Here is a 22,970-nt window from a genome sequence, read left to right as displayed (position 1 = left end):
GCAGACCCAACCTAGCGATGACCCTATACATGTTAAGCTGTTATTAAGGTGTGCAGACCCAACCTAGCGATGACCCTGTACATGTAAACCTGTTATTAAGGTGTGTGCAGACCCAACCTAGCGATGACCCTATACATGTTAAGCTGTTATTAAGGTGTGCAGACCCAACCTAGCGATGACCCTATACATGTAAACCTGTTATTAAGGTGTGCAGACCCAACCCAGCGATGACCCTGTACATGTAAACCTGTTATTAAGGTGTGCAGACCCAACCTAGCGATGACCCTATACATGTAAACCTGTTATTAAGGTGTGTGCAGACCCAACCCAGCGATGACCCTATACATGTTAAGCTGTTATTAAGGTGTGTGCAAACCCAACCTAGCGATGACCCTATACATGTAAACCTGTTATTAAGGTGTGTGCAAACCCAACCTAGCGATGACCCTATACATGTAAACCTGTTATTAAGGTGTGTGCAAACCCAACCTAGCGATGACCCTGTACATGTAAACCTGTTATTAAGGTGTGTGCAGACCCAACCTAGCGATGTCCCTATACATGTAAACCTGTTATTAAGGTGTGCAGACCCAACCCAGCGATGACCCTAGACGTGTGAACCTGTTACTCAGGTGTGTTTAGACCCAACCCAGCGATGACCCTTTACATGTGAACCTGTTATTAAGGTGTGTGCAAACCCAACCAAGCGATTACCATATACGTATGAACCTCTTATGAAGATCTGTGCAGACCCAACCCAGCGATGACCCTATACATGTTAACCTGTTTTTGAGGTATGTGCAGACCTAATTTAGTGGTGATGATTCTATACCTGTGTGACCGTTGTTGTGGACCGAGATGTTTGACGTTGCCATGTTTTCATATCCGTGGTACGAGAACTCCGCCAGGTTGGCGTCATACTCCATGGCTGCATTCTGTGGTAGGTCGATAGGCGACTGACTGGCGCCGTCACACACATTCTCAGGTATCAGGTCCTTCCAGAATGGCGGGGCTGCAACATATACACAGACGGACGTATATACACGGGAGAACGATAGCGGACAGTCGTGTGGTTATATAATGATTTATAATAAATACATCGATTAATGAATGTGTTATCGTATACTGAATGTGTTCTACGGTTTTGTGGTACTTTAATATGCATATCTTATAGTTTTTGTTTGTTTGAAGAAGGAGAATCAGTCAACTTACCTATGTCTCCTACGTATCCCCCTGAAAGAAACAGAAACATTGAGATATATTTATTACAACATGATACGTGTTATATGAAATGAAACGGACTAGGGCATTCTATTATCGAAACGTTTTAAAGAATTAAACTTCATTTAATGAATTAAATACTACAAAATTTACATTACACGATGAATTCCAGGGACGAAGCCAGGACACCATAGTCATTCATTTTCTGTTTAGTGTAAATTAAATAAGGTAACAAAATGAAACTGTTCTCAACGTCTCATGTCGATCATTCACGACAGGAACACGGGTTTTAAATGCCATTTAAGGGTGTTCATAGGTGTTTAATTTCGAACAAAATATATTTAATGTCCTACATTACTGTATTTAGATCAACCAAGTGCAAATTATTCGACGTTATTTACTGTTATCATAAACAAATTTTACATATTCAAAAGCCATTAAATTAATTCAAACCTTTTTAAGTCTAAAATCTTAACATTTAAAAGGTAAAATTATCACTTTTGAGTTCATTGAAAGTAGATGATGCTTGCAGAAAATGACAGTTAAAAACTTTATCAGCAAACTAAAAGCTTGTTTGAAATAAATGTCTGCGAACTGGTTCATGCGAAATGTCATTATAATTTACTATAGATTATTGCTGACGGAAATCAACATGGTGGTATTTTGTAATAGTCATTATCATCTATTGATATTTGATTCATTGACGAAATCAGAAAAAAAACGATCTCACGGGCGGGTCCGGATTTGACGATTTGGCGTAAGTAGGGGCGCAAACTTTTCATGTGTGTCCCCCCCCCCCTCAAATCCAATTTGTTTAGAGTTTATGCGGTGAATGTGAATGTATAATATTTTGAATAAAACTGCACAGGTTTTTCAATCGTTTTACAATGCTTTGTGTTCTGTGTGTGTATTTACTCTGACTACTAATAGCAAACCTCTTTCTTTGAAAGACACGTGAAACTTAAAAGCACTTAATCTTTCATTTCGAAGTCTAATTATTTCCAGTTCGTCTATATGCGACACTTTAACCATAATTGTAATATTCGTACACAAGTAGATGATGAATCACATAACAAATTACATTTAAACAAACACTAAGCATTTAGCGCAATGAAATTCAATTTTGTTTTAGAAATATTGACACAAGAACGTACTAAAATCTCTGTTCCTCAAACACAGACGCGTGATGAAAAAAACGGAGCTACTGGTACAAACTCTACCGAAAGGCGTGAAAACCCTTTCGCATGTACATTCTAGTATCAATTAACTTTTTACAAATGCTTTAACAAACACTCAATATTCCAGCGACCTAATTAATTTAAATATTGAATTGAATTATCAGGTTTGGGAAATGAGATCGGGTGAAAGCCATTCTGCGAGCACGGTACAATTTAGAATCTTGAATTTGTACCAATGGTGCCTGTTAAAAAAACCTACATATCGCGGCGATATGCCGCGTGCATGTTTTTGGAAGTCGTACGCGGTAGCAGGAGATGAACGCGGTGATAACGCGCACCACCGCGTTGGCTACCGCGGAATATAAATACCCTTGATTAAACGCTATGACACAAGCTCCCCCGCGATGGCAACGCGTTTTTGGAAGTGTACTTGTCAAATGCTCATTTCAATTTGATAACCAATTCAAGTAATCTTTGTCGAAACATTTTGATATTTGCAGAATGCATAGCATTTGATAAAAGAATAAGACCTTAGTATATACAATAATACACCCCGGTAATATCACAAATGCACGAACTATTTGCTTGTGCTCGTAGGCTCATTATTTTGCCATTATTAAAATTGAAATAGGGCGTCCTCTCAACTGTTCTACAAACCTTGGTCTATAAAGCTTCAAGTTCAAGTGCACACAAACGTGCACATAAGCACACCACTATGCCTTTCATAAAGTAGTTAATTCAGAATTATGCATGCATGTGGTTCTTAAAAATATATAATTTCAGGTCTTCAACAAGGATATGGCTTTATTTAGAAGCATGAAAACAGAATTAGGGCCATAAATAATGCTAACAATCTTCAGGCCAGACTTTATTTCTATTTTGAACAATAACTTATCGCAGTATTTGAAATAAAATAACAACAAAAGAGATCATAAAACTATGAATCAATGAATACATCAATCACTACAAAGGACTGAACACCTCAAGTCTGTGCACATACAATTCACATTATGTATCAAGTTTAATAGGAAAACATCTTCAATTGACACGTAAGGCCAACGGCCAGGGCAAGCAACGGCTAATCATATGTGTCCCAGATAGTAGAAATAATGTCCACTTCATGGTTAGATAGAAAACAGTGTAATGCAGATTTTGGGGACGTTCCTTCTGAGAGTCCACGTTACCAATTCATTTTGATAGTCCAAGTTAGCAATTTCATTTTGATAGTTCACGATAGCAACTCATTTTGATAGTTCACGTGGGCAATTCATTTTGATAGTTCACGTTAGCAATTCATTTTGATAGTTCACGTGAACAATTCATTTTGATAGTTCACGTGGGCAATTCATTTTGACAGTTCACGTTAGCAATTCATTTTGATAGTTCACGTGAACAATTCATTTTGATAGTTCACGTGAACAATTCATTTTGATAATCCAAGTTAGCAATTCATTTTGATAGTTCACGTGAGCAATTCATTTTGATAGTTCACGATAGCAATTCATTTTGATAGTTCACGTGGGCAATTCATTTTGATACTTCACGTAACCAATTCATTTTGATAGTTCACGTGAGCAATTCATTTTGATAGTTCACGTAACCAATTCATTTTGATAGTTCACGATAGCAACTCATTTTGATAGTTCACGTGAGCAATTTATTTTGATAGTTCACGATAGCAACTCATTTTGATAGTTCACGTAACCAATTCATTTTGATAGTTCACGATAGCAACTCATTTTGATAGTTCACGTGAGCAATTCATTTTGATAGTTCACGATAGCAATTCATTTTGATAGTTCACGTGGGCAATTCATTTTGATACTTCACGTAACCAATTCATTTTGATAGTTCACGTGAGCAATTCATTTGATAGTTCACGATAGCAATTCATTTTGATAGTTCACGATAGCAATTATTTTTTACTGTTCACGTGAACAATTCATTTTGATAGTTCACGTTAGCAATTCATTTTGATGGTTCACGTTAGCAATTCATTTTGATAGTTCACGATAGCAATTCATTTTGATAGTTCACGTGGGCAATTTATTTTGATAGTTCACGATAGCAATTCATTTTGATAGTTCACGATAGCAATTATTTTTTACTGTTCACGTGAACAATTAATTTTGATAGTTCACGTTAGCAATTCATTTTGATAGTTCACGTGAGCAATTCATTTTGATGGTTCACGTTAGCAATTCATTTTGATAGTTCACGTGAACAATTCATTTTGATAGTTCACGTGAGCAATTCATTTTGATAGAACACGATAGCAATTCATTTTGATAGTTCACGTGGGCAATTTATTTTGATAGTTCACGATAGCAATTCATTTTGATAGTTCACGTGGGCAATTTATTTTGATAGTTCACGATAGCAATTCATTTTGATAGTTCACGATAGCAATTATTTTTTACTGTTCACGTGAACAATTCATTTTGATAGTTCACGTTAGCAATTCATTTTGATAGTTCACGATAGCAATTCATTTTGATGGTTCACCTGGGCAATTTATTTTGATAGTTCACGATAGCAATTCATTTTGATAGTTCACGATAGCAATTATTTTTTACTGTTCACGTGAACAATTCATTTTGATAGTTCACGTTAGCAATTCATTTTGATAGAACACGATAGCAATTCATTTTGATAGTTCACGTGGGCAATTTATTTTGATAGTTCACGATAGCAATTCATTTTGATAGTTCACGTGGGCAATTTATTTTGATAGTTCACGATAGCAATTCATTTTGATAGTTCACGATAGCAATTATTTTTTACTGTTCACGTGAACAATTCATTTTGATAGTTCACGTTAGCAATTCATTTTGACAGTTCACGTGAGCAATTCATTTTGATGGTTCACGTTAGCAATTCATTTTGATAGTTCACGTGAACAATTCATTTTGATAGTTCACGTGAGCAATTCATTTTGATAGAACACGATAGCAATTCATTTTGATAGTTTACGATAGCAATTCATTTTGATAGTCCACGTAACCAATTCATTTTGATAGTCCACGTTACCAATTCATTTTTATAGTTTACGTAACAAATTCATTTTGATACTTCACGTAACCAATTCATTTTGATAGTTGCCCATAGTTCTCGTGGGCAATTTATTTTGATAGTTCTCGTGGGCAATTCATTTTGATAGTTCTCGTGGGCAATTCATTTTGATAGTTCTCGTGGGCAAATCATTTTGATAGTTCTCGTGGGCAATTCATTTTGATAGTTCTCGTGGGCAATTCATTTTGATAGTTCTCGTGGGCAATTCATTTTGATAGTTCTCGTGGGCAATTCATTTTGATAGTTCTCGTGGGCAATTCATTTTGATAGTTCTCGTGGGCAATTCATTTTGATAGTTCTCGTGGGCAATTCATTTTGATAGTTCTCGTGGGCAATTCATTTTGATAGTTCTCGTGGGCAATTCATTTTGATAGTTCTCGTGGGCAATTCATTTTGATAGTTCTCGTGGGCAATTCATTTTGATAGTTCTCGTGGGCAATTCATTTTGATAGTTCTCGTGGGCAATTCATTTTGATAGTTCTCGTGGGCAATTCATTTTGATAGTTCTCGTGGGCAATTCATTTTGATAGTTCTCGTGGGTGGGCAATTCATTTTGATAATTCTCGTGGGCAATTCATTTTGATAGTTCTCGTGGGCAATTCATTTTGATAGTTCTCGTGGGCAATTCATTTTGATAGTTTTCGTGGGCAATTCATTTTGATAGTCCACGTAACCAATTCATTGAGTGACTAGGAATCAAGAGACGTGCACCAGTTCTCAACTGCAAATAATCATTTCAAACTCTTGTTTTGTATATTATTAACTATTTGTTTATGGTTAAATATTTTTGGCGCATTCATATCAGAACAGAAATTAACTAATTACATTTCAGAATGCCTGTGTATAGTCTATGATTATGAAACATGTCAACACAGGGAAGCCATCCGTCTGTCAGGCCAGAAGTACCAGGGTTATATGAGACGGGCAAGCCATCCATCTAACGGTCAGACCAGAACTGTCACGGTTAAGTGAGACGGACAAGCCAGCCATCTGTCAAACCAAAACTGTCAGGGTTATGTGAGACGGGCAAGCCATCCATCTAACGGTCAGACCAGAACTGTCACGGTTAAGTGAGACGGACAAGCCAGCCATCTGTCAAACCAAAACTGTCGGGGTTATGTGAGACGGACAAGCCATCCATCTAACGGCCAGACCAGAACTATCACGGTAAAGTGAGACGGACAAGCCATCTATCTATCGGCCAGACCAGAACTGTCACGGTAAAGTGAGACGGACAAGCCATCCATCTAACGGCCAGACCAGAACTATCACGGTAAAGTGAGACGGACAAGCCATCCATCTAACGGCCAGACCAGAACTATCACGGTTAAGTAAGACGGACAAGCCATCCATCTAACGGCCAGACCAGAACTATCACGGTAAAGTGAGACGGACAAGCCATCCATCTAACGGCCAGACCAGAACTGTCACGGTTAAGTGAGACGGACAAGCCAGCCATCTGTCAAACCAAAACTGTCAGGGTTATGTGAGACGGACAAGCCATCCATCTGACAGACCAGAACTGGCAGGGTTATGTGAGACGGACAAGCCATTTATCTGATAGACCAGAACTGTCAGGGTTATGTGAGACGGACAATACATTCATCTGATAGACTAGAACTCTCAGGGTTATGTGAGACGGACAATTTATTCATCTGACATACCTGAACTGTCACGGTTATGTGAGACAATTGCCAGTCTCACTTTCCTACAGACAAATCTGAGACCTGACTTGCTGGTATGTAGTCTGTTAATTGGAGCGGTCTTGAGTGTTTACATAGGCGTTTGCCACAGCCATGCATACCGACTATCCAGACGGCGTCAATGTAAACAACCGCCAACATCTGCTGTAAACACAAGCGCGCACAATAGCAATACTTGTTGCTAAAGCATTCTAGTTTCAATTTATTGCTACTTTAATTTTTTTGTTATACAGTAGTCATTTCCGCGAATTGTAATTACTCGGATAATGTCTGTATACAATTGTAGGCTTCCTAACTAGCGTTGACAAAACGATTCATACATAATTATCAACACACTTAATTTAGATATTGAGTTATCGGGGATATACTTACTAAATATGTTTGTATGTACACGTAAAGAGCATTTATAATTGAGTTAGGAAGACATGGCGATATGCACGTTAGCCACATTCCTCACATTCATGTATGGGTCTCCAAGTGCCATCCAGCAGGCGCGAGATGGCGCGAACACGCATACGTGTCGGTACAATTTACCCGTGCTCGTAGGAGATCACGCTCCAGAGCTCGACAAAAAGCCCAAACAGTTGAATTCAAGATAAGCTTAATGAATAAAGACACTTTCTCTGACTGCCGATACGTGACTGTTATGTGTGCGTTCATTCGATGTGGGTTTTTTTTTATAAAAGGGGGAATTGAAAGATAAGTTTGTAGTTGATGATTCAGTACTTTGATGTATCAACTCTTTAAAAAAAAATGATGATTGATGTCCTACATAAAAATAATTCCAAGATATTTCGCATGCATAGCAAAACCTCTAATCGTGCTGTAATCGCACTGGTCCGTGGGGCGCGAAACCCATGGTGTAGATTTCGACTATATGGTATACATATTCTGCTGAACCCACCCAAAGATCTCAGACATGATCTGTTACGCGGAAGTCACTTTTTAGGTAAGATAATGTTTTATTTATGAATCATGATTTGCTGAAGTTCACTTTTTTATGTAGGGAAACAAGTGCAAACAAATCGTCCACAGTTTGTTTTTATGTATTTCCCCCTCTTAGATAACGAGTGGCGTTACAAGACGAGCTTTTGAGACTGTCAAGTCGAGTGGTGAAAACGAAAAGGTTCTATCTTCTTCTTTATTTAATGTCACTTAGAACCTTTTCGCATTCACCCCTCGATTAGTGTCATAGTGAAGCTCATACAGAGCAGATTTTCGGAATTCAATAAGGGCACAGACGCAAAGTTAACAGTGCCAAGAAAAAATACATTAAGTTTAACTTCTGCACATGCAATATATATGCTATATATAAGGAATAAGACGGTAAAGAGAATATCGAACTGTATCGGTACTTGTCGTCGCCCATGCGTATCGATATACAATCCAGGCGCATCGCGATACGAGTTGGTCGAGCCACTAGAGAAATAGCTCCATACCATCCCGTTACTTGGCGACGTTTTATTTTTTTCGAATTACCAGTATTAACAGTTTATATTGCATGAAGCATCGAACTTTTTAATGTTGTTGGTGTAGTCTTTAATGACATTTTAAAAGAGTTCTGATCAATAACTTGTGAAGTCTTTGTTTGAGAGTCACCAAACCTTGTACGCACATGTGTCACAGTCAGTCGAGTATGGCGTCAGATGGTCAAACGTAAAGGTAATTCTAACGTTTGTCATAAAGCAGTTTCCGATCAAAATCTTATACAAAAAATTGTAGTCATCAAACTTTGGAAGCATGATAACGGTCAGTGTCAGTAGATAACACTATCGAATTTATGGTCAGTATTAAGTCAAAAATCAAATTCAACATGACCTTACTATATATCAGTTGTCGATCAATATCTTGTGAAGAACTGTATTTAATGTCCTCAAATTGTGTACGCATATTGGTCACAATCAGTAGTAGAAGATCCGCTTTTATGTAAGTAGGTCAAAGGTTATAGGGTTTTAACACCATATACCCAATGCGTTTGATCTGAAAGTTCTTAAACGTACCAAGGTAACTTATCATGGCCAATAGACGACTCCTATTGGTTTTAAGTCACTTACCTCAAATGCCAAAGTTGTTGTGATCTCAATTAATAAAAGAGCCAATATGTCCATAAAGTTGTATCATATTGTCATCAAATTTGGTAGGAATATTCGTTATGACAAGGAATGACTCGTTTTGAGGTTGGAACATAAATTGGTCAAAAGTCAAGGTCACGATTACCTTTATTCCGAGGCACTTGACCGGAAGCGACTGACATCACACTTCGTAGAAGGTATATAAGTTATAAACTTTATTATAACCATAATATGAGCCATAATGTTTCTGATGTCGATATAAGTTGTATCGGCCTCTACTTAAAACCGGAATTCCGCTGATCGTACTTGTCGTGTGTCGGGAGTGCCGATATTGTTCGAGTAAAGGTCACTAAGACATTTAGCCCCCAAATGTGTAAGGGTCTGTAACTGAGCATGATTAATGTGCTTACCAAGTTTGAAGACTCTGCACAAAGTTGTTCAACGTTTTGATAGGAAAGAACAGTGTGACGCCGATGGATTTGTTTCCTATGTAAGCAATGCTTTGAATGAAACACAATAAAACACCGGTCCACACTCAATATATCCGTAACGCTTAACCCAGCTGTCGTCCAATGTTTATTGAAGGAATATTAATCATGAACTGCATGGAGCTTTGTTGTGACAAAAATGTACTATAGCCTGGACCATTGTTTGTTCATGCATGCATATATGACCCTTTGGGCGATACATACACGGGCATGTGGACCTTTGGGCGATACATACTCGGATATATGGCCCTTTGGCGACACGTACACAGACATATGGACCTTTGGCGACACGTAAGCGGACATATGGACCTTTGGCGACACATACACGGACATATAGACCTTTTGCGACACATACACGGACATATGGCTCTTTGGGCGATACATACACGGACATATGGCCCTTTGACGACACATACACGGATATATGGACCTTTGGTGATACATACATGAACGTTATCGACCTTTGGCTGGGTACATGCATCAACTTGTCGGTAGATGCATTAACAATATTTATCTTTGGTGGTTCATACATGAACATATAAACGTGGGCAGTGCACGGATAGACACATATAAAACTTTTATGTGCATGCATGGATAAATAAAACTTCACTTATTTATTGTTTTCATAATCGGACATATAAAACCTCGGTGTAGGGACAAAAGTAATATTTTATGCATGCGTCGACAAAGGAGTCTTCAACGGTATCGGATGAAGTTAGTACTTCCGTACAAATTTGTTGAAACATCTGTTAAACGATATCAGAGGATATTTTGTTCAACTGCAGGCCGTACATATCAGAGTTATAAAAATCCGTAAGAAATAATGCAATGTTAATGGAAGGTGACCCCCTTTAATTTGAGGACACTAAGTTAAACTACAAGGTCGTAGTTACCCATTTACATTTCAATTCGATCTGACCATGATGGGCGCTCCCATGCACCAGGCGGCACATCGGAATAAATCGAAATACCACTGACTTTCAATTACTTTGTATTAGAACCTCAATCGTTTGACTCAATTGGTCTAACCAATTATTTGATAGTTTCAGTTCAATGACATTTCAGTCAGCAATACTTAACATATTATGAATTGATGATGGTATCTCTAAAATTGAACGTTTTTACAAGTGAGCCATGCATAGCGCTTTTTGTATATTCAGTCACACACTGCATGATGTTGTCAAAATAGTATACTAGAGAAATAGCTAACTAACGTGTTAATATTCCAAAGAAGTATATACAAAAGACATATTTGCTATGGAAAGTTCACAAACATAAGATATTGAATTATCATTAATCGTCAAGAAAATGAGCACGTGACATTTTTTTAATGAATGAAGTTTGGAAGAAATTGAAACACTTCGAACAATGCATAAGTTTTGGCATTTTTAATGATTATTTCATTTGTAAAAATTATGCCCGAAGGGCTAAAATTTCCCGATTCAGCTTAATATAGAGGTACAATACAGGTGCTACTAACCTAGTTATTTTCTTCAATATATAGCCGTCACAATTAATGCGTTTGATAGGCATGTATTATCTATCATAACAGATGGAAATCTCGACACAGGGCGGGGAAGCATGTGAGACATGCTGCTTTCAACCCGATACGCAATGATTGAGAGCCGTTAACCTGAACTCTGGCGGATTTTCTTACCAATAATGATGATAAATACATTTAAAAATAATTCAGTGCTGAGTTTTGTGGCAAAAATGCAATAAATATAAGATTTAAGGACAAATATTCACGGTGCCGGCGATTATTGTCCGCTACATTAAATGACTGACTACATGTACCTAGCAGAATCCTGTTCTTCTTAGAAGCTAGAAGAGCAGCTATACACTGGAATGAGCATAATTTTAGCACCTGGACATTGTATTACGGCATATTTATAGGACGCATTTTGAGGCTTTGACCTTTGTTTAGTTTTCAGTCTTGAGGTTCTTTTATTTCCCTCTGTTCTTCCGGAAGAATGCCGTGTCTAATCGGTTTAAGTATTTTCATAATGTACATGTCTATTCTGTATTTGTTGAATATCGTGACTAGCATGTGTCCTTTTATTGCGCGTCATTGTTCAAAAGCTATAGTATTTGTTTCAAATTACAATTGTCCTTTTATCAGGTATATCACTGCGTTTCTATTCATGGAATGAAACTGATACTTTGTGGCTTTTTTTCCATGTATAACGTTGGTCCTGTCCTTCTTTTTCACCTAATGGAACTGTTAATTGCCATCTGGCCAAACATTTGTGACATTTGATTTTCCTCCTATTGGGTTCATTTTTTCGGTAGTTTCTTGATTCAGAAAGAAGCGAAATGTATTGTTTTTATAAAGACATTTAGGTTGTAATTGTTAATACAGACCGAATTGCGCCGTTTTGATGGAGGAACAATGATATGCAGACGAAATTCACCTTCAATGAATAACATTTAAAATAAAAAAAAATCCGACCTGACTATCGCATCATATTCAGTATGTGAAATAGGACACACTAAAAAAATCCGGCCTTGGTGTATAATAATGTTTGCTTTACCTCACTATCATTCTGAGAACAACTAGCGGGAGCGCCCATCGTTGGCAAACCAAAGTTCATACCAATATTAATGTAAAATAGTCACTACGACCTTGACCTTTGAACTATTGACCTCAAACTCATCTACTGCTGCAGTCTTATTATATTTATAGAGAGTAAGATCATTATTGGTGAATAGATTAAACCGAATCCAAAGTAACGGCCAATTTTAATCCACTGACATCAAAATCAATGGAGATTAGCTATAAGTCGTGCTCAATAACCCGACTTCTTCAAATCGGACATATCGTGCAGAAACCCGTTTAAGTTTAAATGTTACCCACGACCTGGATCGGGATTCATCTGCTGGTCATCATGGATCAATAGTCATACTATATGTAAAAGCATCTTGGATATATGGTGACAGCATGTCCTGACCTCAGTCTATTGGTATGACCTACATTGCTACCAAGTTTCAAGACTGTATGATTAAGCGTTTTATATTAAGCGAAAACCATTTTTTGATGAAGGGTCACCACGTCAACCTTTATTTTTAATCTACTCACCTCAAACTCAATAGCGGTCATAATCAGCAAATTCACAAAGTGTGAGGACTGTAAGATCAAGCGTATCTCTACGTAAGGCCAGTACGACCTTGACTTTTAATCTACTGACCCCAAAATCAAAACAATTATAGTCATCTACTAGCCACGACCAATGTGCATACAAAGGATTCTTCAACAAGTTTTTTGGAAGCCATTTCTCTAGCAAAGCTCACCACGACCTTGACCAGTATCATATTGACACCAAAATTGATAGCGGTCAACCAATGACTATGACCATTGTGAATTCAAAGTAGGAGGACTGTACAACAAGACATTCCAAAGAATATGAGACACAGATTCCGCCACCGCCGACTACGACGTACATATTTCTGGTGATCCCTATTGCGTCAGCCATTCTAACCAGTCGACACCGAAGTAATAAAGGCAAGAAGTCAAGAAAATATTAGATTTGTAGTCAACGTAATAGTAACGGCTTACTGCTGATTTACTGAACACTTTTAAGTATACTGTCTCCACTAAATGGAAGTCAGCATATGAAATGCTTTAAGAGTCATGATAATTACGGTTAGGTTATATCATAATTTCGCCGGCGAAACATTAGCGCAAATACGAATATTAAAATGAATTATGAGATTTCACTTTGATAGTTTTGATTGCCGACCCGAATACCAAAGCCGATCTGGCATTTCATAACACAGATTGATTTACCAACAGTTAAACACTCATCATACATTCACGTGTTTAAATCATGTGCAAGTCACGGGCTGTAAGCTTATATATTGTTAATAAAAGAATCCTTGTTTTATTCTGATGGTGAGCATAAACACCTTAGTACCTAACTATGATTCTTATTCTAAGGTTGAATATTTAGAAAACTCCAATGTTTCGACTATGTAAGGTAACAAACCGTTTTCGCTCTGAAAGCCTTAAATCACCGACATCACAGTTTGAAGACCAAGTGTTTGCGAAATAAAATATTACCTTTACATCAAAGATGCATGGAGGGCGCATTATATTTATGACAATAACGTTGTACAGCAAACCAAACACAAATCTATTTGGAAACACACTTTCAACCAAAATTAGAAAAAATCAAAGAAACCCAGTGTCATGGAATGTGATCTTGGGTTAATATTGTTAATAATGATGCTTCTTGAAGAAATGCTAAAATATTCAGTTGTAAATCCTTCTACAGAACCACTTTATGCATTATCATGTAAACACCCGGACAAACTCGAAACAATTCACAAATGGTTTTTTATTTGGTCCATTATTGTAGCCATATTTGATTCACAGTGCAACGTGAATGCTCGTAAATGTGCATCATGTATTTATGATTTCTGTCCGATTCCCAGTGCAAAGGGCATGCTCGTAGCTATGTACGCCCGTAATGACTGAGTCCCAGTGCAAAGGGCATGCTCGTAGCTATGTACGCCCGTAATGACTGAGTCCCAGTGCAAAGGGCATGCTCGTAGCTATGTACGCCCGTAATGACTGAGTCCCGGTGCAAAGGGCATGCTCTTAGCTATGTACGCCCGTAATGACTGAGTCCCGGTGCAAAGCGCATGCTCGTAGCTATGTACGCCCGTAATGACTGAGTCCCAGTGCAAAGGGCATGCTCGTATCTATGTACGCCCGTAATGACTGAGTCCCAGTGCAAAGGGCATGCTCGTAGCTATGTACGCCCGTAATGACTGAGTCCCAGTGCAAAGGGCATGCTCGTTTCTATGTACGCCCGTAATGACTGAGTCCCAGTGCAAAGGGCATGCTCGTAGCTATGCCATGTCAGAGTCCAACGGAACAACCGTGTATGTGCTTAATGTATACATGATTCCTGCCATGTCCGAGTATTAGTGCCGGGGGCATGCTCGTAGCCGAGCATCAAGTATTCCTGCTAGTGATGGTCCGATTTATCAATTATATCCCGATTGATCAATTGATTATTTTTTTATCAGATTACCTTTAATAAAAGAAAACCGGTTAATCGGACATTTTTGGGTCAGTTATACTTCGGCAAAAACGCTACCGGTAACTAGACAACCGGTTATCGTCCTAGCACTGGCCACATTCTACGTATTTCTCTTCCCTGGGAAAGAGGCCAGGTCCAAAGTACAAAACTGGTTTGGCTTTACCCAGATACGCAGCTCAAATATCTTGAATACTGGAAAAGCATGGTGTGTTTACTACACGGCTAACCTGATAGCACAAATATGTGTACAGCATCTCTAGTGCCAGCTGAAAGAGTATTCAGTCTTGCTGGACAATTACGCCAACAAGAAAAGGGGCAGCCAAAGCTTATCACTTATTCCTGCCATACCCGAGTATGTTCGTAAACGCGCATCGAGTATTCATGATTCCTGCTATGTCCGAGTGGCCGTGCCATTAAGGGAATACTTGTAACTGCGAATAATATATTCATGATTCCTGCCATGTCCGAGTGGCAGTGCCATTAAGGGAATAATTTTGTACGCAGTTAAAGGTTTATCGCTCAAAATTTATGTTTGTTATACATGTATATGTACTGATTTTGAATAAGAGTGTAACTTTAATGCCAATGTTACTCCCTGTTTTGTGTCCAAATCTTTGACTTCATGTATTTGTTGTACCAATTGCATCATATCCATTAACATATTTGAACAGGCATACCGCCAACCGGATTTAAACATAAATACGAGATTTCTTTTTTCAAGTGTATTGATCCATGCAAATTGTGCTACCACAAATTGTTAAGTATGCAGTATGCTTAACACGGATACGAACAACTATAAATGCCTGCCATCGTTGGATTTAAAAAAAAAAAAAACTTTGAGCAAAGCCTTCCTAAATCAACGAAAATTACAGGCATCCAAACGTGATATTGGGGGGGAGGGGGGGGGGGGGGGCTAATTTTGACGGAGCATTGGTCACCAGATCATGCAATGCATTTAGTCGTTCAATATCACTTTAAATGTAAAGTTCATGTACAACAGTAGTAGGAGTCAACACTAATGAAACGTAAAATACATGTACTAGCACGTACTACGCAACATCAATCGGTGTTTGACAAAGGCTGTGCTGCGTTTTCTTATGAAACATTTTGGCCCTTGTTTGTTGTCAGTGTGCTGACCTTCTCCTCTTGTACTTTGATCGTTCTGACTTACTTTATGATAAGTACAAAATTATGCACTGTTTAGAGATCAGCCGGATCGGCGTCAACCATTCACCTCCAATTATCCCCGTTTTGAATGAAAGATTTCTATAACACAATGCCGCTTAAGGATATACATGTAGGATTAAGAAAATAGCTTTACATTTGCATTGAACTTGTAAAATTATTTGCAACAACACTATTGGAGCTGAACTTTCCCTATTGTATGATTACGAACCATTTTTAAACTAACCAATTATTGATAATTGCAAACCGTCACCCCATCACGACACAGACTGACCTGCCTAGCTCAGCTTGGGAATTTTAGCCGAAACTTCGTGTATTAACACACACACGAAAATTGGCTTCACAAAAAGTTCAAGTTACATCATATACCAAATCGAGGCCAGGCGACTTGCTTCTCCATAAAACATTTAGGGAATGACGAAGTCCGGTGGAAGATCACACACAGACACTGCCAAACAACCAGATTCGGCAAATCAAACGACTGTATATACTGAACACATTGAAGGGTAGTTTATTCTCCAAAACAAGTGTATAATGATTATGTGAAACCTGTTCTAAATAAAGAAAAAGGAAGGTTGCAGGATTTTTTTTTACAAAAAAGCAGTTTTTCACCAAATTTATAATAAAAAAATCACGCATTAGGCTTTCAAAGAGAAACCTACTATTTAAAGCGATAAAGACAGAGTGATCGTATGTTTACCTTACTGTACAAAACCGGATGACGCTGGCGAAGGTGATCTACTTGTCGGACGCTAAGCACCCTAGGCGACGGACCGCCTCTGATAACCGACTAGATGTAGCCACCTCGTTGAAAACAAGTAACGTATATGCCATGGTCATCAGGTTGGTTCGAAGTTTCAGACATTAAGGATTGGAGGAAATCAAGCGGTCTCTCCTTGCCAGAGGGAACGCGGGAACCGAGAGTCAATTATTAAATGATAATTAAGTCAAGCAGCGGTCAATTCATGACTTCTGACTCTCCTTTCCTTCTCAATTATTATGATGAAGTTAATGTAGCGGCTCGAATTAAAAACAAATGCATAGATACTTCATTCCCTTGATCCAATTATATGTTTCCTTGAGGTTTTAAATATTTAGATAGTATCTTTAAATATTAAATGTGCCAGAATATTTTCCTGTAACTCTGTCTTCAGAGTGATATTCATCCAAGTTGTATCTGATACCCAGCGAGGTCACTATTTTATGCATGTTTGACCTTAATTTCAGAAAGCTAGGAGGTCATCGTGTTTCGTCGACCTATTGTTTCTATTTCGTCGATCTTTTGTTTATTAAACCAAACATAACAATAGCATAAAGCTAATGACTATATCATTTTGTAAATCATACAATAGCATCTCGAAATGAATAGAATACGACATGGCTAGATCATTTCGTGTATCACGGTTAAGGAGGACGGTCAGGTGGTAATCATTAAAGCTAATATTTCTGGAACGATTCCCTGACAACAAAAATGATGGAGAGCAATATTTAAGGTCGAATAACACGCCCAAACATCTGAATGGGCGGGTGTAACATACCGAAATACCCTTCCCCACCCACCCTATTTTCAGCGTTATCATCTTCTGTAAGAAAACGCATTCCACGGCCCGTATTCACTCATGAGTTTGGGATTCCGGCTCAGAGAACTGAATTCTAAATGGTTTTGATATATATATATAATACTGTATTTGCCTACTCAGACCGTCTAGACGATAGCGCATTTAGGCCTAGGATCTATACACATGAATATGAGTATTTATAAGTGCATTCTTACCCATTTAAGGTTTTTTTTATTCGGTTTAATGCTTACTATGACTAGCTGTGGGGCGTAACCCATTAAAAGAAACAGCCTGTTGCACTTTGTGTTAAAAAGCAGGTTTGACTTAAAATCGGCATAACCCTACACGTACTGAAGATAATACAACCGAAACAGTTTGTAGATGTGCTACTTACACATGTTTTGCCATAATAATACATATCCGTTGTTTGAATGTTACGGACACTACACATCTAATATTTTCAAATTCTTTATAAATTGAATATTTTAAAGTGTGATAGTGATTGTACGGGTCTTGAGCTAACCTTCGACTTAAGTTATTAATTTCTCATTAATAAATCGAATACATCAGGGTGAACAAAAGATGCATGTCCGTTGATTATTTCTTGAGATAATGCCAAAACCAATTGTGCGTAAGGACTCTATAAACACTACAGTAAAGCAAAGCATAGCAAGTTAACAGTCACTGTTTAGTGTTTATACAATGACGCACAATCAGCATAAATAAGGTGTGAATCCCTAAAATAAATTACCCAAAATGCAGACATTTTATTGAAATATGTTACATACAATGATTTTAAGTCGACTGTTGTAGGGATAGAGAGGGGTACTACAGTCGCCATCAACTCAGCTTCACTGTACACGTTAAGTTAAACGTTTCAAGGTGCTTTCATGCACGTATAGTAGTTATGGCGTTGATGCACCACTAGAAGCAGTCATGTATCTTAGTTATGGCGTTGATGCACCACTAGAAGCAGTCATGTATCTTAGTTATGGCGTTGATTGCATCACTAGAAGCAGTCACGTATCTTAGTTATGGCGTTGATTGCATCACTAGAAGCAGTCATGTATGTTAGTTATGGCTTTGATGGCATCACTAAAAGCAGACACGTATCTTAGTTATGGCGTTGATTGCACCACTAGAAGCAGTCATGTATCTTAGTTATGGCGTTGATTGCATCACTAGAAGCAGTCACGTATCTTAGTTATGGCGTTGATTGCATCACTAGAAGCAGTCATGTATGTTAGTTATGGCTTTGATGGCATCACTAAAAGCAGACACGTATCTTAGTTATGGCGTTGATTGCACCACTAGAAGCAGTCATGTATCTTAGTTATGGCGTTGATTGCATCACTAGACGCAGTCACGTATCTTAGTTATGGTGTTGATGGCATCACTAGAAGCAGACACGTATCTTAGTTATGGCGTTGATTGCATCACTAGAAGCAGTCACGTATCTTAGTTATGGCGTTGATTGCATCACTAGAAGCAATCACGTATCTTAGTTATGGCGTTCATTGCATCACTAGAAGCAGACAAGTATCGTAGTTATGGCGTTGATTGCATCACAAGAAGCAGTCACGTATCTTAGTTATGGCGTTGATTGCATCACTAATAGCAGACAAGTATCGTAGTTATGACGTGTCATCACTAGTAGCAGACAAGTATCGTAGCTATGACGTTGATTACATCACTAGTAGCAGACAAGTATCGTAGCTATGACGTTGATTACATCACTAGTAGCAATCACCGAAGTGACAAAACACTTCAGACTCGTGTACGATTTCTTTTTTAAATTGTGCATGCAAATTTACTGTCTTAAAACTAACTGGGTTACTGCCACTGATACTTATTTTGGAACTGCAATTTTAGAGAAAGAATCAACAATTAAGGTTATATATAGGTTAAATTAAATTAATTGAACTAAGAGAAATTATTCAAGCCTTGTTTGCAAGTCACTATTTTATGGTTAAAATCCTTCATCTCGTCAATTTTGGAGGAATAAAAGAATCTATCTATCTATCTATCTACCTACCTACCTATCTCTATCTATCTATCTACCTACCTACCTATCTATCTATCTATCTACCTACCTACCTATCTATCTATCTACCTACCTACCTATCTGTATCTATCTATCTACAGCGTTCGTTGAATGCATTAGCCAACATTTTATGTAATCGAGAATGACGTTCACAAGGTAATTGACACTGCGTACATGTTTGAGATTATAGCAATAGTTTTGAGTTTGCACAAACCATTGATCTTATGGTCAACTCTTACAAGGTCAAGGTACACATTTGGACTCAATAAGTAAGGGCACTGTCACCAAATTCTAAACGATTAACGTGGTATAACAGTTAAGTATTTAATCGTTATGGTTTACCAAGCACATTTTGATGATTAGTTTTATTTTTAAAGTTAAGTACATTTTGTTTTGTTTGTTTATGAATTGAGGCCACATTGAGTTTAATTTCTGTGACGGACACTACATTCTTATTCAGCTTATTATAAAAAAGAATTGGCTATATTTATTCAATACTTTTTAAATGCTGTACCGATAAATATAGAAACAAAAAATATCCTAAAACATATAAACCGAATACTTCAATTAAATATACAGGACGTGTATTAATGTCGTCAAATTAAAGGAGAACACGTGATATGAAATTATCACTTAATTACAATATATCTTGGTCAAAACTCATCTCCATTATTCATGGATACAGCAGAGCTCATTATATATGTCCGATAGTATACACTTTTAAAACATCAAATACAATCATCAGCAAAAAAGGGCGGGGAGTTAGATAACGGACACTGTAGGGGAATAACTGAAACTACAGGGGGTTACGGACACTACAGGGGGTTACGGACACTACAGGGAGATTACGGACACAACATGGGGATTACGGACACTACATGGGTCACGGACACTACAAGGGGATTACGGATACTACAGGGGGTTCACGGACACTACATGGGCTACGGACACAACAGGGGAATTACAGACACTACAGGGGGTTACAGGTACTACAGTGGGATTACTGACACAGCAGGTAGATTACGGACACTACAGGGGGCTATGGGCAATATAGGGGGTTACGGACACTACAGGGGAATGACACTACAGGGGGATTACGGACATTGAAGGGGTTCCGTATTGTTCGTAAGAACATTTCATCAATTGAAACGAATGAACTTCCTCCTTATTCTTTCAGCTATTAATTTTATCTTTATGGACAAGCTAAGAGTAATCAAACTATGCAATATTCTTTGAACAAGAAAAAATACACATTGGTTTTAGGTCACATTACAAACACCCGCGGGTCAAGTGGTAAAGCTGCATAGTAGGATTTAAACAATGAGCACACATAATTCCTAATTAAAATTTGTTCTATATATTTTATGTGCAACTATCCCTATCTTGTATCCATATCTTGTTCATTGCATAGGTTATTCATACATATATATGCCTGCGAGTGGTTTATTGTTACACGAAGTATGTCAAACTGCTTTGTTTTGGTAAATTCAATACCTTTAATAAATGTTTGCATTTACACCCGTGCCCTTCTGCCAACAATGGAGAAATATCACCATGAACATTGGTATGCATGCCAAATGTTTTCAAGATAGAAGAAATTTCTGTTCATATCAACTTTACTTCTAACAAGAGCAGACACAGACTGCCATATATCCCGCCGAACAGCACCAACTACGCCTTACGTTATGGTTTCTATGCACTGCACTTCTTTCAACTGAAAGGAGTTGAATATGAAGTTTAAGGTCAATACCTCAAAGACTGTGCAAGTTCCGTCCCGCACAATTTTTTATGAACATTAACAAAGGGTATTACTAAATTAATACTACAACATAAGCTATGGTTTATATGCTACTGCCCTACTCAATAAGATCTATCTTTACTTGAAGTTTGAAGTCAAAACCTAATAGACTTTTCAAGTAATGCTCCGACAAAAAATAACAAAGGGCGATAACTGAAAATACTGCACTCAGAGTTATGAATCCTATGCACTTTACTTTTCCTCAATGAGATCTGTCTGAACATGTAGTTTGAATTCAATACCTCAAGGATTTTTTTTCAAATTAAGTCCCTGACAAAATATCAGTATGGAAATTACCAATGGGACCAAAACAAAATGGTATGGTTAGGGTACATCTTTTTTAAAAACAGGAAGGGTAGGTAAGCTTTTTTTAAAAATGTAATCTTTTGTATAATGCTTTAAAGGTTTTTAACTACAAATTAAAACGCACACTTAAAACAACAACAACTGACTAAGAACTGTAGGGTCGGCGCCCATTTCGTGCGAAGTCGGTAACCCAAACCAAATGAATTTTTTGCAGGCCTGGGTAATAACTAAATAAAAATACTGCACCTTATGTTATAGATCCTGTGGGTTGCACTTTACATCAATGAGATATTTCTGTATATGAAGTTTCAAGTCAATAGCTCAAAGACTGTAAGTTATGCTCTGGACAAGATTGACCACACACACGCATACACTATATCCCCTTCGCCTTTCGGCGGGGGAGTATTAAAGTATAGCGTGGATCACCAATGATGACAGACAGAAAATGATGACAACTGTTCGATTATATAAATACAATGTAGTAAGATGTTGATTTAACATTGTTTCAACAAAAAGTAGGTAACTTCTAAACATCAATATGCTCAGCACATGTACTTGCTGGCTTCATATACATTTGCTTGTTAATTGCAATCTTTTGTGTATTTGTCCAATATTATTAAAACCAGTGAACAAATCGCAGAAGGAAAGGCTTACAAGAAATAAATCGGGTAAAAGTACGGACACATAATAAAATGAATGAACAATAAAATGAATGAAAAAAAATAAATAAAAAATAAATAAATAAAAATAAATAAATAAACTAAATGTCCCATAAAGATAAAAATAATAATGAATGAATAATTGTTATATATTTTTGTTAAATAAAGACATAACAAATAAGTATATAAATAAATATAACTTACATTCCGCCGCAAATGTATATCCTAGGACAGAAAAAATAACAAAAATTTTCATGCTGTATGTTTATATGTGAATATCTTGGAATTGTTCAAGTATAGCACACGACGAGGACAAGAAGATAGACCGTTAAGTTTGCGCTGTGGAATTACAACTGAAAAACGGGTAGCGCAAAACATACACTAAGACGCAAGCCACGCGGCGTGAACATGTACAAGGTGAGTGATATGTTTACAATCGATATCATGTACCCGCCCTGGCCTAATCATATTCGCCATTCATAGCCGTTCAACTAAATATCTAAATCAACAATGACATTGTCTGTGTTATTATTGTTGTTACTGCTATAATTACTACAACCATTGCTAATATCTCAGCTCAGATACCCAGGAAGGGGCTTAGACTCCCACCAACTTAAAATGATGCCAGAGTATAGCC

At 37.6% G+C, this 22,970-nt stretch overlaps 1 protein-coding gene and 1 pseudogene across 1 annotated transcript in view; one reads left to right on the top strand and one right to left on the bottom strand.

Moving 5' to 3' along the window:
* The window catches only part of LOC128229774 (carbonic anhydrase 1-like), a 38,172-nt pseudogene extending 15,471 nt beyond the window's left edge, over nt 1-22,701 (bottom strand).
* LOC128229773 (sodium/hydrogen exchanger 10-like) overlaps nt 1-22,970 on the top strand; it is a 216,996-nt gene that overhangs the window by 54,309 nt on the left and 139,717 nt on the right. The gene's annotated exons all lie outside the window — the stretch shown is intronic.

Source organism: Mya arenaria, chromosome 4, assembly GCF_026914265.1.
Source record: "Mya arenaria isolate MELC-2E11 chromosome 4, ASM2691426v1".
In the NCBI taxonomy this organism is placed as follows: Eukaryota; Metazoa; Mollusca; class Bivalvia; order Myida; family Myidae; genus Mya; species Mya arenaria.
The sequence above is the reverse complement of the archived record's forward strand: the minus strand, read 5'-3'. Positions and strand labels throughout refer to the sequence as shown.